This window comes from Leuresthes tenuis, unplaced genomic scaffold (genome assembly GCF_036924035.1).
Source record: "Leuresthes tenuis unplaced genomic scaffold, fLeuTen1.0.hap1 SCAF_17, whole genome shotgun sequence".
In the NCBI taxonomy this organism is placed as follows: domain Eukaryota; kingdom Metazoa; phylum Chordata; class Actinopteri; order Atheriniformes; family Atherinopsidae; genus Leuresthes; species Leuresthes tenuis.
Window position 1 is genome coordinate 19,232,543 of NW_027325371.1, and position 15,952 is coordinate 19,248,494.

General features: G+C 42.6%; 1 protein-coding gene across 3 annotated transcripts in view; it reads left to right on the forward strand.

Annotated features, from left to right (window-relative positions):
- Positions 1–15,952, forward strand: part of LOC140273642 (glutamate receptor ionotropic, NMDA 2B-like) — a 110,361-nt gene that overhangs the window by 36,886 nt on the left and 57,523 nt on the right. The gene's annotated exons all lie outside the window — the stretch shown is intronic.

The following is a 15,952-nucleotide window of genomic DNA, read 5'->3' on the forward strand; positions in this document are numbered from 1 at the left end:
GAGAATTTGTGGTTCGTTTTCAAAAATGATAATTAAAGCGAAGGAAGACATCTGTTTAAAATGGCCTTTGAGAGGCTGTGGTTGCTGCAGAAGGGAGAGTTGAACATGAGCAGATGAAAAAACTGATAGACACCATAAATTGAGGGTGTGTGGCAATTGTTGATTTATTTGTTATTATATTTTGGACAGACCAAAATGTTGCTTGATCGGCGCCTCATTATTACCCTGTTGTCTAAAAATCATGAATAAATGGTAAATGGTAAATGGACTTGTACTTGTATAGCGCTTTTCTAGTCTAGCTGACCACTCAAAGCGCTTCACTACATGCCGCATTCACCCCACTCACACACATTCATACAGCACGTCTTAGGGGATAACTACGTGCTTTCTAAGCATTCACACACATTCATACCCCCAATGATACACTGGGGGAGCAACGTGGGGTTCAGTGTCTTGCCCAAGGACGCTTCGACATGTATTCTGGGGAAGCCAGAGTCGAACCACCGACCTTCCGATTGGTGTGCGACTGCTCTTCCTCCTGAGCTACAGCCGCCCCACACAAATGGAGTGGGAACATTTTTTTCTGTCATGTTCCTGCTTTATAACTGCACACGCTCCCAGAGGAAGATAAAACTCACCTGTCCTTCGTTAAACTTTAACGTTCAGTGATGATTTTTAATGTTTTGACACAGTGTAGTGACAAAATTTGAAATGACCTGGTATTCTAACGTGGCTGTTGCAAAAGGCTTGTAAGAATTTGTTGGTAGAGTCTCCCTCTGTTTGCCAGTCCTTTGCTTTGATTGTCTCCTCTCCTTTTCCAAATCTTTCCTTCTTTTTCCAATCTGTTCGTGAGTGGCTCTCCCATGCACTCATGGTTCAATCCCGAGGAAGCTCACAGGAGGCAGACAGAGAAATTTACAGCAGACTTAAAGGTCCACACTCCTTGCTACTTGTCCTCGTTGCCTTCTCCGCCACCTATTCATTCCCCTCACACGACTTCCATTTCTGTGTTTCACTGCTTAGATCCCTGTAAAGGTTAGTGGAATTTACCAGAATCTGTCGAGACTACTGTGTTAAATATCAACAACATGCAAACCATCCCTACATGCTCCAACTTTACACATCGAGCCCTCACCTTTCCCACTTCTCCCAGTATAACCATCACTGCCATCACTACACAAACATCCCTCCTCCCCTTCCCGCCCCTCTCTGACCTCACCTTTCTCTTACTCTCTCATTGACCCTAAGCCATCCCTTAGCTGGAACCCCTTATTAGCCTTATATTTGCTTGTGCTTGCACTGACCTGGTGGAGAGGGAATGGACTCCAACATTTGCATATGAGCTGAGATGAGTCAGTTTATCTGGACAGCAGAGAAGAGAATGAAAGTAAAAATCTAGGACAAATTGATTACACCCCTACAGGTTTACCACGAGAGACGAAAAGCACACTGTCCTCCTCTTTAACCTTTAGCACAAGCGTTTCCCCTCCAACTATTTACGTCTGTCCACTTCTAAACCTACCACTCTTGTTCCTGTTGACGGGTGGTGAGAGTGCTGCTAACGAGCTGTGACAGATTCAGCCCCAACAACACCCACTGTGTTCCTGTGAGCAAACAGTCGGACGAGATTTTGCCGCGTCCTCACTGTAAGCAAGTGTAGATCAGAGTGCCGACGACAGGTGATGAGAGTAGCCTTTTAGCACGGTGAAAACTTGCTGTTTTCATTTTAGTGGATTAGCATTTTCACTGTAAACCCGTGAGATTGTCTGGCAGCTTTTGCACTGGATTTTGTAGTTTCTACTATTCGTTTAATTCCCTCTTTCTCTCTTTGTAAGATTTCTGTAAGAAAAGACTTTTGTAAGATTTTGCACGTCTTGTTTTTTGCTAAAAGTCTTTTTATTGTACCCACCAATGCAATAATTCAATCATCGTAAATTGCTTTTGAAATACCGTAGCACAGTACATTTAAAGGTTCTTTATCGTCAGTAATTAAAATTTTAATGTGAAGGCTCTTGTAACACTGCTTTTGGCGCTGGTTTATTGTGGAGCATATCTTTAAAACTGTAGAGTTATTAGTAATTACCATATGGAAATAGAAATAGCAGTGCTCTTAACAACGATAACATCAAAACCTCTGACAAGTAAAGCAGCGTTGCTTATCTTGTTAGCACACAGTGTTCTGCTGGGAGAACCTGCACCCTGGCATTTACATGGATATGATTGTGACACTTGCCACCCACCTAAACATTTTTGGAGACCAGTCGTTTTCACCAGAATAAAACGTTGTGTCTGTTTCTGTACAGAGCAAGCTGCTGCTGAACATGACATTGTGGTGGGGGGGTTGCTCAGTGAGACTTGAGTTGTGTTCATTCGTCACTTGGTGCACAGCTTGCAGATGGAGAGGTACGGTTTAAGGCAGGAGGATCACTCTGTGTGAGTCATGCAGCTTGTCTGGTCTTGTCAGTGCAGAAAATCCTCCACATTTTCCAGCAAGACTGTCCTCAGAGTTATTTGGAAAGGAGCAAAGGAGACAAAACACATTTTTTTTTATGCTGTGAGAATTCAGGGCATAATGGGAAAAAAAATCAAAGAAATCACCAAGGGACAGATGTGGATAACCTAGCTATTAATGCCACTATGTAAACAAGAAAGAAAAAAACCAAACAACATCGTTACTACAGTACACTGTGTGTCATGATCAATCAGCAAGTATTTATATAGATGATTCTGCTGGAGGTTTTCAGAGCTCATGTCTAGTTATTTTGGTGCTTTCTCTTGCTGTGTGTGTTCTCTGCCCTACTCCTCATGCGATAAGGAACAATTATTAACCCTGTATCAACTTATCAAAATAAAAAATAAAAACTGGATAAGAAGGCACAGGGAAAAGCAAGATTATATTAATGTGGAGGGGTGACAAAAAGTCAAGGAAAGACAGAGAGATGAAGGGAGGGCGTGTAAAGAAGGGAGGGAGAAAGAGGCGGGGATGTGGGCGAAGATAGCCGGGAGACCACGATGTGCTTACTCAATTACTCACCGGTGCTCAGCCAAGCTGGCCCTCGCCGGAGCCACATGCTGTGACACACGCACAGCAGCAGCACACATGCACACACACGAAGATGCACACAGCTGCCTATACGTCAGACAAATATGTTCAGATGTGCTCCCGCGGACCCGCAGTATAAAAATGATTCAATCTGGACACCCTCTGTGTCGAGTGCGGTCACACACAGGCTCGCATGCTAACACCTCCGTGAACTCCACCTCCCCTTCTACGTTTCCTATAATCTGAACTCTGAAATAGATGAATGTAGCTTAAATGCAAAGCTGCGTCTTTATTCTTTAGTTTTAGATGGAACATTATTTAGAAACTGAACTCATAAACTGATATTTGATATCACTGCAATTAACACAAAATAGTTTGACACTCAAGAATATCATACGTGCTCTCGGTTGAAAATCAAGCTCCTTGTATTTATAGATTCTTGCAGAAAACCATTCTCTCAGGTAAAAAAAACAAACAAGAAACATAGCAAAGATCTCTTTGCTCAACCCCATTCTGTCTCGTTACATCTCTCCCTGAATTCTTATTTTATTCCATCTCAGCTGCTCTGGCGCTTCCCCACTGTCCTCTGTTTCTGATGTCATGTGAGTTGAGGCGAAACGAGCTCCTGTGATGAATGTAAATGTTGCCCCTCCCCTCGCTTGTTCTCCTAAATTACAGCAAACACCGCCTCCTTTTAAGTCCTCACTACCTCTGCCTGTCTGCATTTACCCACAACCCTGCAGCTGGTCCTCGCACAGCGACCGGCGGGCTGCCTGCCCGGCCTCCAGCATCCATACAATCACATTTAGAGATACGCAGCTATACTTCATGAGTCAGACGTGACAAATAGACAACATTGAGAAACAAAAAAGTACACCTCCAACCTGCATGTTGCTTACTCTGTAGGCACTTTCAGTGCAGTGCAAACCTCTACTGCAAGGATGCCCTGAATACGCAGGCTTATTTTCAATATTTCAATATTTGTACACTGCAGAACTGATTTACTGGCCTACAGTACTTTTGCAGAAACTGAAATGTTAAAATGTTCACACACATCTGCCATTAAAAGCAAATATAGTAAAAATAATGATCTTCTTTAAAGTAAATCTGTCTGACGATAGGAGAAGTAAACGCGAGCAAAGCCCCATCCTTTAATTGCTCTCATTTGTGGAAAGACAGTTCCAGCCAACCCCCTCAGCTTCCGTCTACTTTAATCACACCTCAGTGCCATAGGTCACTTAACCTTTAACTATTTCAGCCACAGAAACAGCACAGACAACGGAGCTTATGACACATACATGTACGAGTTGACAACCTCCAGCCGTTATTTTACTGTTGCAGCGCCAGCTGAGACAAACAAAGCTCATGATGCGCCCTGCAGTGGGCAGCATGCAGCACAGCTCTTAAGAGTTTGTCTCTATTTGTCTGCTTATCTTATTCTCACAGCTACTACGTCGTCCCATATCCTTAATGCACTGGGCCACCATGCTCATGGTTATCACTGAACAATAAACCAAAGTGACACAAAGGAAATTACAAATAATATCCTTTTACTTTATCTGTGGCCAGATGATTTAAATTGCACGGCAAAATAAGCTTCGAACCAGGAAGTCATTAGACGTGAATAAATGTCTGAATTACACTTCCAGAAACAGGACTGGAGAGTCTGCAGCCTTCGCACGGTGGCGCTTTGAGATAACATGCTAACATTAACTGATTTGGACTTGGCACGAGGTGGTGAGGATGTGAGCAAACCAAGAGGCAGCTGGATTGGAACTCAAGAATTTAGACAAACTAATGAATGGAGTAAACACAAACCACCACAAAGCAGGAATTGCAGTGTTTGAAGAAGTCAGGGATCACCAGACTTACAGTTCTTCCCAAGTGCAGCATGAATTCACTCTCTTTATATATATGTGTGTTTGCTAGCAATCCAGTGTATCTCAATCCATTTGATGCTAATGTAGAATAAGTGAATAAAATATCTGGGTGTCATTGTCAGTACTATACATTCTACGGATAACATAAATAACAAAGATCATGCCTTTGTATTGAATATTTGTTGAGACATTAGATAGAGCTATATAGGTGGTGAGAGCTCGCTGTGCCTAAAGTCATGTTGATTGCTAAAAAAAGGTGGTTAGAAATTCTTTTTACACAAAAATATCCCCATTACACTGCTGCAAATATTTCAAAAATTCTAAATTGGGTCTAACAATGTTTCTCATATCATCCCATTATCTCCATTAGTCATCTACATCATTATCGGTAAAACCCTCACTGGTCATTTAATTATTTGCATTTATTCTTCTTTGGATCCGCTTTTCTCCATTAAAGAATGATTTGCATGAGCAAAGTCAAACTGGCTTAACGGTCTTTTATTGGCACAAGACAGCGGGGTGCTGATGGGGGCTTTCAAACAATGCGATAAGCTAATAAACACAGCCATGGATCAGAGGACATTAACTGCGCTCGTGCAAGCGTCCAGTATATAAACTGTGCTTTTACTGGAGAACTCATCAGGCCCTCGGCCATGTTTACATTTTCTGTTTATGTTTCACAGAGACACAAATCATGTTTTTACAGCAACTGATGTTTATTCCTGTTGGACATGCATGCAACAGGAATATCATGAAGCCTGTTTCCTTACGAGGGCTAACTGTTATCAGCTCCTACATGAAGCGAGCTGTGCGTCGTACTGCACTCGATCCGTTTGATTGTGCAACATCGTGTCGGTTTTATCTCATTAAGCGATGCTGGAAACAAAGAGAGGTGTCCAAAAATCAGCAGCACATTTGTATGCGAGCTCGCTTTTTGTACTGCATGTATCATGTGACTACACTAAAAGTCAGACAGTATAAATGAGATACTTTAGACATACTTCATTGTAGGGTATACCAAAGTAAAAAGAAATATCCGTCATGAGCGGCTCAATACACGAAGATCAATGTAAGAAAATTTCCATTTTGCCCCTGAGAGTAGTTTCCTGCGTCCCTAAATTACTTCTGTCAAACCCCCTGAATTGTGTGCGGCTGATTTCGATAAGAGAAAAAGAATCTTGCTTCTCGAGAGATAAAAAAAAAAAGAAGGTGTAAATCTATGTTTATCGGGGCACTAAAGAATTTCAACGAGCAGAGGAGCGCATGGAAGGAGTCGCACTCTTTCATGAGAGCAGATATCCTGCTGAGATACGACCACGCTGGGAAAAACAATTTCCCCTCAGGGTGCAGAACAACAGGCATATACCTTGGTTGTTGTGTGGCCGTGCAAAGCTATGATTAATCTAAATGGACGCAATTAAGGTGACCGCCTGTACATTGTGGATCCAACAGTTCTCGGAGCACCGAGTCACATCACCAGTGGACATTAAGACCAGTGTTCATTTCTAATGTTGGACGTTCTGTGCCTGATTAGAACATTTAGAATATTACATAACATAATAATACAGTCATATAATACTATATTATAATAGTATGATATACAATATAGAATATTTGCCAAACTTTGCATGCAGTAAGTTGTCGCTGGCAGCAGATACATGTTGAGGTCACTTTTGAGGTGCTGCTATTTGGTAAAAACACTGTCAAATCATATTCAAACTTTTATAGAAAAAGATATAAAAGTTCTTCATTCAAACTTCAGAATTGCCCTGTCTCCTTCACAGGTGTCTTTAGGTTTGCGATTTAGTCACTTTAAAGTCGTGCCGACTGCATAATGAGTGAACTTTTTCCATCACAACATGAATATCCAGTCAGTGTTTTGGTTATTTAACCACTTGAAAAGCAGACAAGAGTTGGACAAAAAGAAAGCTGTGGCAGTATTTCAGTCAAGGTCATGGAACGGACATAACACGGTTTCGGGGGAGGCTGATTAACCACTCAGATACCTCTGAGCACAAGTATCACTCTTCTCTGTGTGACTCCCTGCAGGGGTTTCTGTTATCAAGAAGATTATTCTTTATCAGAATACTCTCTCCTACACATCTTCTTGCTGATTTGGTATGTGGAACTGTAACATTGCCAACACCAGTGTTTGTGCTCATGACGGATGGAGCTCAAAAAGAAATGTACAGAAATGCTGTAAACCCTCATCTCACACTTAGAGCTTACACAGCAATGCGGAGTGTACCGAAAAAATGCCCCAGCTGCATCTTTCCATGACAGCAAACTGTGTGAGCTCCTCAGAAATGGTGGTTTTCTCAATGAAATGGTTATCAATTAGCACTAAATGTTCATTTTTGATACAAGTAAAGTGTGGTGTCTTTTTCATATTCAGGAAGAATTCTGAATTCTTCTTCCAAGACAAAAAAAAAAAAGCCAACAACATCGTAAGAGATGCAGGAAGGCAGCCATAGATCATGGAGGTCCTTCCACTGCGTTTCACTGCTGGGATGAAATTTTTGTATTTGCATGCAGTGACCTTTTTACAGAGTGCAGGGTGCTGCATGTCCATCCCAAACAAAACAACTCCAGATGAATCAATCCACAAAGCCTTTTCCCAGCAGTCCCATGTTCCCCGCAAACATCCACCGGGATTTTGGAAATGTTTGAAACTAAATATTTTTTACTTTAGACTGTTTGTGTAACCGTGGACTATTCAGTTTCTAAACTCTTTGGAATGACTTTGTAAACCTTTCTGAAATAACAATTCCTTATAGTCTCATTTTTAAATTTTTTTTTATGAATTCTGGTTCACATCATCACATTTCTCCCAAAATATCTGGTTCTCTAATAGGCCGAAACAGCTCTTGTTTCATTAATAACGGATGCTTGTTCCAGTCAGTTCTTATTGATTTGCCTGGAGATTTTTCAGCCTGTACATTGCACAGCACCTGACCCATATGCCTGTGAACACTTCCGTAGCTGTACATCTCTTCATGGGAACAGCAGTCTGTTCTCTTGTGGAGAGAAACAGCATCTAACATGCCCCGGAGCAGCGCCAAAGGTTGCGAATATGCTGCTTCCCGTACTGACTCATATCAACAGCAGGATTCTCAAAATAATAAAAGTAAACGTGTTAAACCCACATCAGAAGATCTTATAGTGTGGCCATACAGATGAAGTACATTTCCACCCCCGATTCAGAATGTCGGACCGGAGTTTTGAATTACTTTTCCATCATAAATGTGGAGGGCACATGATGTTATGTAAATGTAATAGCAGAGCAGGCTTTACAGGAGGAGGGATTTCATTTCAGAATACTCTAGTAAATGATCGTATGTTCATGCCATTACTTTAAAAGCACTTGCCATGAATGAATTTGTTTCCAGTGTTTGTTTGTTTGATCTCTTTTGGCAGCGAGGAAGAAAACAGATCACGCTTTATTCTAAAATGAAATTTCCATGACACGCGGTAGATTATGAACATGCCCCGTTGGTCTGCTCGGCCCTGCCGTGGAAACTAGGTTACTTTCTGTGATACCCCGGAGCAAAGCGGAGAGTGAGCAACATGCCCCCTGCCTACAGTTATATCAACATGCTGCCTCGTAGCAGAACTTGGAGAGTTGTGCACTTCACAGTCCTCAGCAGCTCACTCTAATTTCTTGACTTCTCAAAGGTAGAATTTTTTCTAGCACTTTTAGACAAGCTGACAAGCACTGCTGGAGTACGATAGCCTGCTTTATGTGAGGCACCGGAGTGCTTTAAATGAACAGTGTATGTACATTCTTGCAGCAGGTAGATGCAGCATCCTCTTTTCTGCCCCTTCATCCTTTCAGTAGTATCAAGATGCTGCTGAGCATCGCCGAGTGGGGATGCAAAGGGCCACCGTCCTGCCTTCTGTGCAACAAACTATCAACATGTCTTCTGAAAAGGAAGGAATAGTTTACCTCTGCAGCCTTAGTGCTGCTGCTTTGACCTTCCCCGCTCTGTTTGGTATGCTGGTGATCTGCAAATGTAATCTCCTGCTCTTGTGTTTCTTTTCAGAAGCCAACCAGTTGAAGGCTAAATGTGTGGCAAACGCGCCTTTGTGCTGTTTCGAACTAGTCTGTGGTGCAGAATATGGAGGCTGCGCCCCAGAACTTCTTGATGGCATCAAGTGGAGCTGTTCAGCTCAAAGTGTGAAATGATTTGATGCTCTGATTCTATAGGAGCCCCAGTAGGACTGATTGCAGGTGTGAGGAAGATTAGTATATGTCTGCGTTTGTTGGCGCTCCTGTGTGGGCAGTGGGGAAGTGGCAGCGGTACGTGTGCTGAGTTGTGAGTTGAATAGGGGGGAATAGAGTGCTGTGTGGGTGGATGCATATGTGTGTGTGTGTGTGTGTATATCTCTTGAATGCCTGTGAGTGTTAGTGTAGTAGGATGTATAAATGTAGGAGACTGTTGTGTTTTTGTGTGTGGCATTGTGTTTTCTCTCCGTGTGCTCAATACAAGTGGCGAGTGGCATTCTCTTTTTGTTCCCGACTAATGGCATCCTTAGCGGGGCTGTTACGATGGCAACCACGTTGCCACGGAAACGCAGCTTGTCTCTGTGAATTAGAAGTATTTCACTCCCTCTCTTAGCCTCTCTCAACCTTCTCTGTCCCCGCTCGCTTTCCTCGTGGCTCTCTCTTTTTGTCTCTTCATCTCCGTTTCTCCTCTTGACCCGACTCCCCCTAAACCTGACAGAGCAGCAGCTGACACTTGAAAAGGGGTGTGCACGTACACGAAGGAGCGAGGGGAGAGACTGACGAGGGAGAAAGAGGAAGAAGGAGAATGGAATGTTCGAAAAATCTCTGAGCGTGAAGCAAAAGTGGGTGGAGGAGCAGGCAGAGTCATATAACTTTAAGAGTTGGGGATAGACAATAGAAGAGCAAGAACCACTTCCAGAAATCATTGACTGTGAACACAGTTCACCGTGCTGTCCATGAATACAGGTTTGAGCTCTATCATGCAAAAAAGAAGCCATATCCGTCCATGATCAAGAAAGACCAAATCTAATTTAAAATAAACTGAGGGGAAGGGGAAAACTGTTCTGTGGTCAGTTGAATTAATATTTGAATTTATTTGGGAAAATCATGGATGCTGCAGCCTTTGGACTAAAGAGAAGGAATCCGGGTGATGGACTGACCGGCCTACAGTCCCAACTTTTCAACAACTGAATGTGTGCATCCTCGTGTCCGTTTATTTTCTTAATCCCTTAACTGCTGAGCAAAATCAAAAAAAATCCAGCCATATGTTGCACTACGTGATCGCTCAGATTTGCACAAGACCAACATTCAGAAAGAAGGGATGAAATAATTGTATGAAAAAGGTTGATCAGCACAGAGAATTGAGGGAGGAAGTTGGAGTGCTGTTCCAAAGATGGCGGGAATATAGAATAGGGTGTGAAAACAGAGGGAAAGATACAGAGGGGAGAGAGAGTGAGATTGATCATGTTCTCTAAAGTGCTTTTGCCGTTATTGGAACTGTCTTCCCAAACCAGGCATTTTGAATTAACATCACAGGGAGAGTGATTGAGAAGGGTAAAGAATGAGGAAGCGGGATGAGGGAGAGATAGCAGGATCGAGTGAGAAAGGGAAGAGGAAGAGGGATGGAGGAGTGGGTTGGCAGGGAGTCGGAGAGGGGAAGTGAGGGTCTGGAGGACAGAGAGACAGAAGAACTGGTTTAGAAGTAGCACAGAGAGAGATGGCATGGAACAAAGAAAGAGAAAAATCAAGATGATCGAAAACTGAGGTCAAAAGGAAGAAAAAAGGGTTAACCCTAACCCCCCACTAAATTCTGCTTTTTAAATTCCAGCTCAGGGATGTATAATGATCCTTTTTGACGATGATGACTTTCGAAATCCCACTTTAAATATTCATTCATAATGCGGTATTGTGGGAACGGAAATCCATTTTGGGAATCATGATAATAATCCAGTCAGAAGGGCGTAACTTAAAAGAAAATGGACAGATGGGTTTGAATGAATTTCAGATTAAGAAGGGAATGGTGTTGGCTGTAATGCCATCAGAGACAGAGGGAGTGGACATTTAGGGACACAAGAGAAGGTTGAGCGTGGGAAAAGGGGAAGAGGAGGTGTGTCTTTGCTGAGTTGTAGGGATGTGAGGACACAGACAAGAAAGAGGCTGACAGAAACTAATGGAGAGGAGTGACGTATGTGCAGGGCAAGCACACATGGGAGGAAGGTGGAAAGACAAACAAAGCTCGAGGAACAAAAAGTGTGACGAGACTTCAGTCTGACTTTTTGCTTTCCTGCTACCATTCATCTCCTTTTACTCACACTTTGCTGCCTCCTCCCCTGTGTGCCTCTCCTTCCCGCTCCCTCTCTAAAACCTGTCCTCTGATTGAAGAGGAGTGACCTCTGCACCGCTGCCCGAACAGTTTAGACAAATAAAGCACTGCGAGGAGGGCAAGGTGGCCTGATGGAAATGAAAAGCCAATGATAGAGCACCTGCCTCTTTAGTCTAATGAGAATCCTGGTCAGGTGGGGATTTAATATCGCTGAGAAGAAAGTGGCAGAGGCAGAGTCCGGACGCAGGCCAGGGATTTTTCAGTTATTTGGGATTATAGTTTCCTCTGATGATAAGAAGTGTAGTTTATCTCTGATGTATTTAAAGAATAAATGACTGAAGTATGTATGTCAGAAACTGTGAGCCGTGCAGTACTGTGTGTGATCAGCATGTCCCAGCTGGTTAGTTTCAGTGTTATAAAGTCTAAAAATAGTTATGCCGTTTTTTGGCTAGTGCACCTGCAGTGTGGACACAGATGTTTCGGCCTCTTTGAAGCTCTCAGAATTGTCTCATGATGCATTGAAAACTCAAATATCAAAGAGCACATCGCAAGACCCAGTTTATAGTTAAATGCTGCTTTCAGTAATGGAATATAATCTGACTTTGAAGCTGCAGTTAGTGAAAGACATGACTCCCCCCCCTGCACCTGATGCTGTTTACATGTTGGATATATTATATTACTATTTCACAGACTTATGTTGGTGAAAATCAACAAACTTTCCTCTGTAAAACTCTGAATGTGTAATTTGATTTTATTACTGTGAGCATAACATTTTTATGCTACTAAATGTGTGACATTAATTAAAACATTAAGACAACAATTGGCTTGTTTAATGACCCCATTAGCGCACTGCAATGAGTTATGTTTTGTAAAAGGTTGACTCTGCTAGCACATCAGGCGGCTCAGGTGTCTCCAATTGTGTGTTTAATCGAATCTATGCTGTGTGCGTATACCTGCATGTACATGAGTATATCAATGCTTCTCTGTCACCTTATTTACTGGACTGAAGCCCAGCTTGCCTGCTCTGTAACTAGAACTACTCCACTTACCGTCAGGCAGTAATTGTGCAATACATTATGTCTGCTTTCAGAGTTCATACCCTGAACACATTCTCTGAGGTGAGGTAACTCATCGGTGCACAGCACACCCCCTTACAGTGCAGCACTGTACCTCCGTTTCCTGCTCTGGGATTTGTCTGGTGAACGTAGCCGCCTACCTGTTTCAGTCTAATTCATGTTGTGGGTGTTGCTGTGGTTCACACTTAATGTGTCTAACCCGTATTTCAGTTTATCAGATGAACAACAAGATTTCACTGTATGTCTCATGCTGTGTTCTTTCTAATGAATAGTGATAAAACTAATTCAGTGGCTTAGTTCTAGCGTTCTGTGCGTGTGCTCGAGTACCATTGTGATGCCAAAATTTTGGCTGATAGTTTTGGAACCTTTCTGAAATTACTATTAGGAATTCAGATTTTTTTTTTCGTAAATGAATTTAACAGACAGGGGAGAAACCTGGTGAAGCAAACAAAGAAGACTCATGCTAGCAGGAGGGTAATAACATGAAAGATGTTCAGCGCTTTTCACTTTCTGACATTAAGACTGGAAGATAACAGTGTCGATATATCCAGTGAAATGTCAGAATGAAGAGCATCAAAGCTCTTGCCACTGACATAGGATTGTGTGTGTTAGTGTGTGTGTGAGATACAGAGTCAAAAGCGCAGGCTCCAGATGTAAATTCCAACTTCTGTTCTGTGACACAGCATGCAAGGAAGCGAGGAGAGCGCGGGTATGTCTGCCAAAACTGGCTTTAGTGCCACGACTGGCGTGTGTATATCCGCACGGTTGTGTGTGTTTGAGCATACACTGGTGTGCCTCCGTGTCCCGCGTGCACAGCTGATTTCAAAGGCGCCTGTTTGTGCATTTTACAGCGCAAAATTCCTAAATGTGCACACGTCCATGTGTGCATGCGCACCGAGGCTCAGCGAGAGAGAAGAAGAGCCGTTCGCACCTCCGCCGTGTGTGTTCGCTGGCTGCAGTTGCAACCAACTGTCAGGCAGTGAGGGGAGAGGGAGGGGACGAGGAGGGGGATGGGAGCTCGCTGTGAATCATAAGCAGCCCGAGTGGATGTCGAAAAATACATACATCAGAGATGTTTATGCTTATAAAATTACGGGCAAAGGACTAATGGGTCACTTAAGGGTGTGTAGGCAGCTTCTATTTTTTATAATCCCTGCTGTAAGTCAGTGGCTGGACAGAGTTGTTTTGGCTGAATCCTTTTAACCATTATCATTACAGTGGATCAAATCCTCCTTCTAAAAGTCATTAATGCAGTCATAGAATCTTTGGAAATCTGCCACTAGATTTTTTTTTTCAGAACTCTTTTCTGTTTGCAGATTTCAGCTGTTGAAGCAATAAATTCCCTGATTGTGTACTCTGGGCATCGAATAGGACTGAAGGCACAAGTCAATTCAACCTACATATTATTGCTTATTCTAATATATAGTATAATGTTGTACTCTTATTCTTTGACTGTTTATAAGAATCTTCCTTGGAGGGATACACACAGTAAATGATAATATTTGGAAATATTTGTTTTGAACGGTAAGTTTTTTATCAAAGTAGTAAACAGGTAGCAGGCAACTAGCAAGGTAAATGAAATAATGCTCCAAACCTGGACACATTTGTTCTATGTGAGAAGAACTCTCAGGCATACGCTAAAGTTTTTCTTTAAAACTCAAATGATTCTTTTTTACTTAGAAATGAACACATAGAAAATGTATCAGACAAAAACACGAACCCCACCCGCAGCTTTTCACCCTCAGTTCAAAGGTTTAAAGGTGAACATCACTGGCGTGACAGATGGACGCTGTTGTGAGTGCTCTGTCAGTGTTGGATCAGCAGTGCACCACCACAGGAAAAGCTCTCTTTAATTTCCAGACCTGTTTCCCTTGCATCGCGTTCATGGTCTATAGAAATGACTCAACAGGCCTGATGTGCATATGTGGCTTCTGTATCCACTTACATGACAGCAGAGCGCTAAACCTTTTCTCCCCGCTCTCCTCATTATCTCGGCCTGCTCCTTCGTTTAATTTCACGTGGCTCTTTGTAAACGCCGTGTCCAGCCGTGTGTAATCTGTTAATCGATTGTGACGCTGATTGTGAGCCGCTTTAGCGGGGCGATGATGGCGGCAAAGAGGGACCCGTGAATGTGGGTGTGCACTTGCAAAAGATAGGATGAAAAAGAGGGAGAGGAAAAGATGAAAGAGAGAGGGAGCACGAGAGTCAGGGGGAGGATAACATAGTGGGTGTGCAGGGGTGGGAGAGTGAATAAAATATATGTAATTGCCAAGCTGAAGGTTGCCGGTTTGATGGCTTGATGACTCTAATGGACCTTTGTGTGCCATTTAGAAATTGTTGTGGTTAAAAGGCTTTGGCAGCGACAGAGGACGCCTGTCAGGGCAGCACGTGGAGGGAGAGGGAAGACGTGCCGCATGCTTGTTCATGCGTTTGTGTAAGTGGACAGAATTTTAAACATGAGAACGGAAGACAAAAGTTTTTTTTTTCTTTTCTTTATAGAATAGAGACCAACCTCCGGTGTGTGGAGGCAAGATGACAAAATGACCTGAGTCTGATAAGCTTTGAAAAGGTCCCTGATTTGAGGGGTAATCACATCAGAAAAAGTTGACCCATCATTATTCAACATCATGCCCCATGCTCAGATTATACCGATATCACATAAGCGAACAGCAGAGCATTACCCTCCTTTCCCTGTCCATTAGTAAACTCCTCACTGACTTATGACTGCTTTATAGCTCAGAAAAAGAAATAATGAAAAGCATTTGACTTGATCTGGCCTGACGAGATGTTCCCAAATTAACTTAAATTTTACAGGGGATGAAATTACATAATTGACAAGAGAAGACAACAGACAGAATAGTTTAGATTGACTGGCAATGCGTCTAAAATATTAACATTACGCAACCTCTGCTCACAGTGTGGACTCACCAAATTGCAGCACGAAATTTTTTTTTGTTCTATATTACACAGGACCATTACCAAGCTGACCATTGTGACACACCAAAAAACAGCCATTAAGATCGGTAGAAGCTTCTTCTCTCTGCCAGTGCAGCAGCAAGTCTTCATCAAGACTGCTTAGTGCAGCATGAATAAAGACTCAAGTGACACTCTGTGACTAAAACAAAATTTAATATATATGTCTTTCTTTGGGGAAAACTGTCATTGCCTTTGGGAGGAACATCGTACCACGCAGATGTGAGTCTCACAATCCTGCTTTAGTGTAATGTCTGCAGACTGGTGATGAGGATAAGTCAAGTCAATTACACAAGCACATCTCGTAGAGAGTGGGGCTTGCACATTTACAATAGCTGGCCATCATTTCTGCTCCAACACTGAGTCTAACACCAGAGACTTTGTGGATCCCATACTGATCCCAACACGAAATTAAACCGATGACAGCACTCTGTAAAAGCAGATAAACCTAGGCTAAAGTGAGCCCTCGCGTTTCCATTAGTTTAACATTCTTTAGGCTATTGTTGGAATATTTTCAAGGGAAGGAAACAGCACGTTTGATCGATGAAGTAGTAGCTTGCAGCTTGTAATGTAACTGTCACAAATAAGGGATACAGCCTAATTTAACCACTGGGGTCAAAAAGCCAAATATATTAGCTAGCTAGCCAAGCT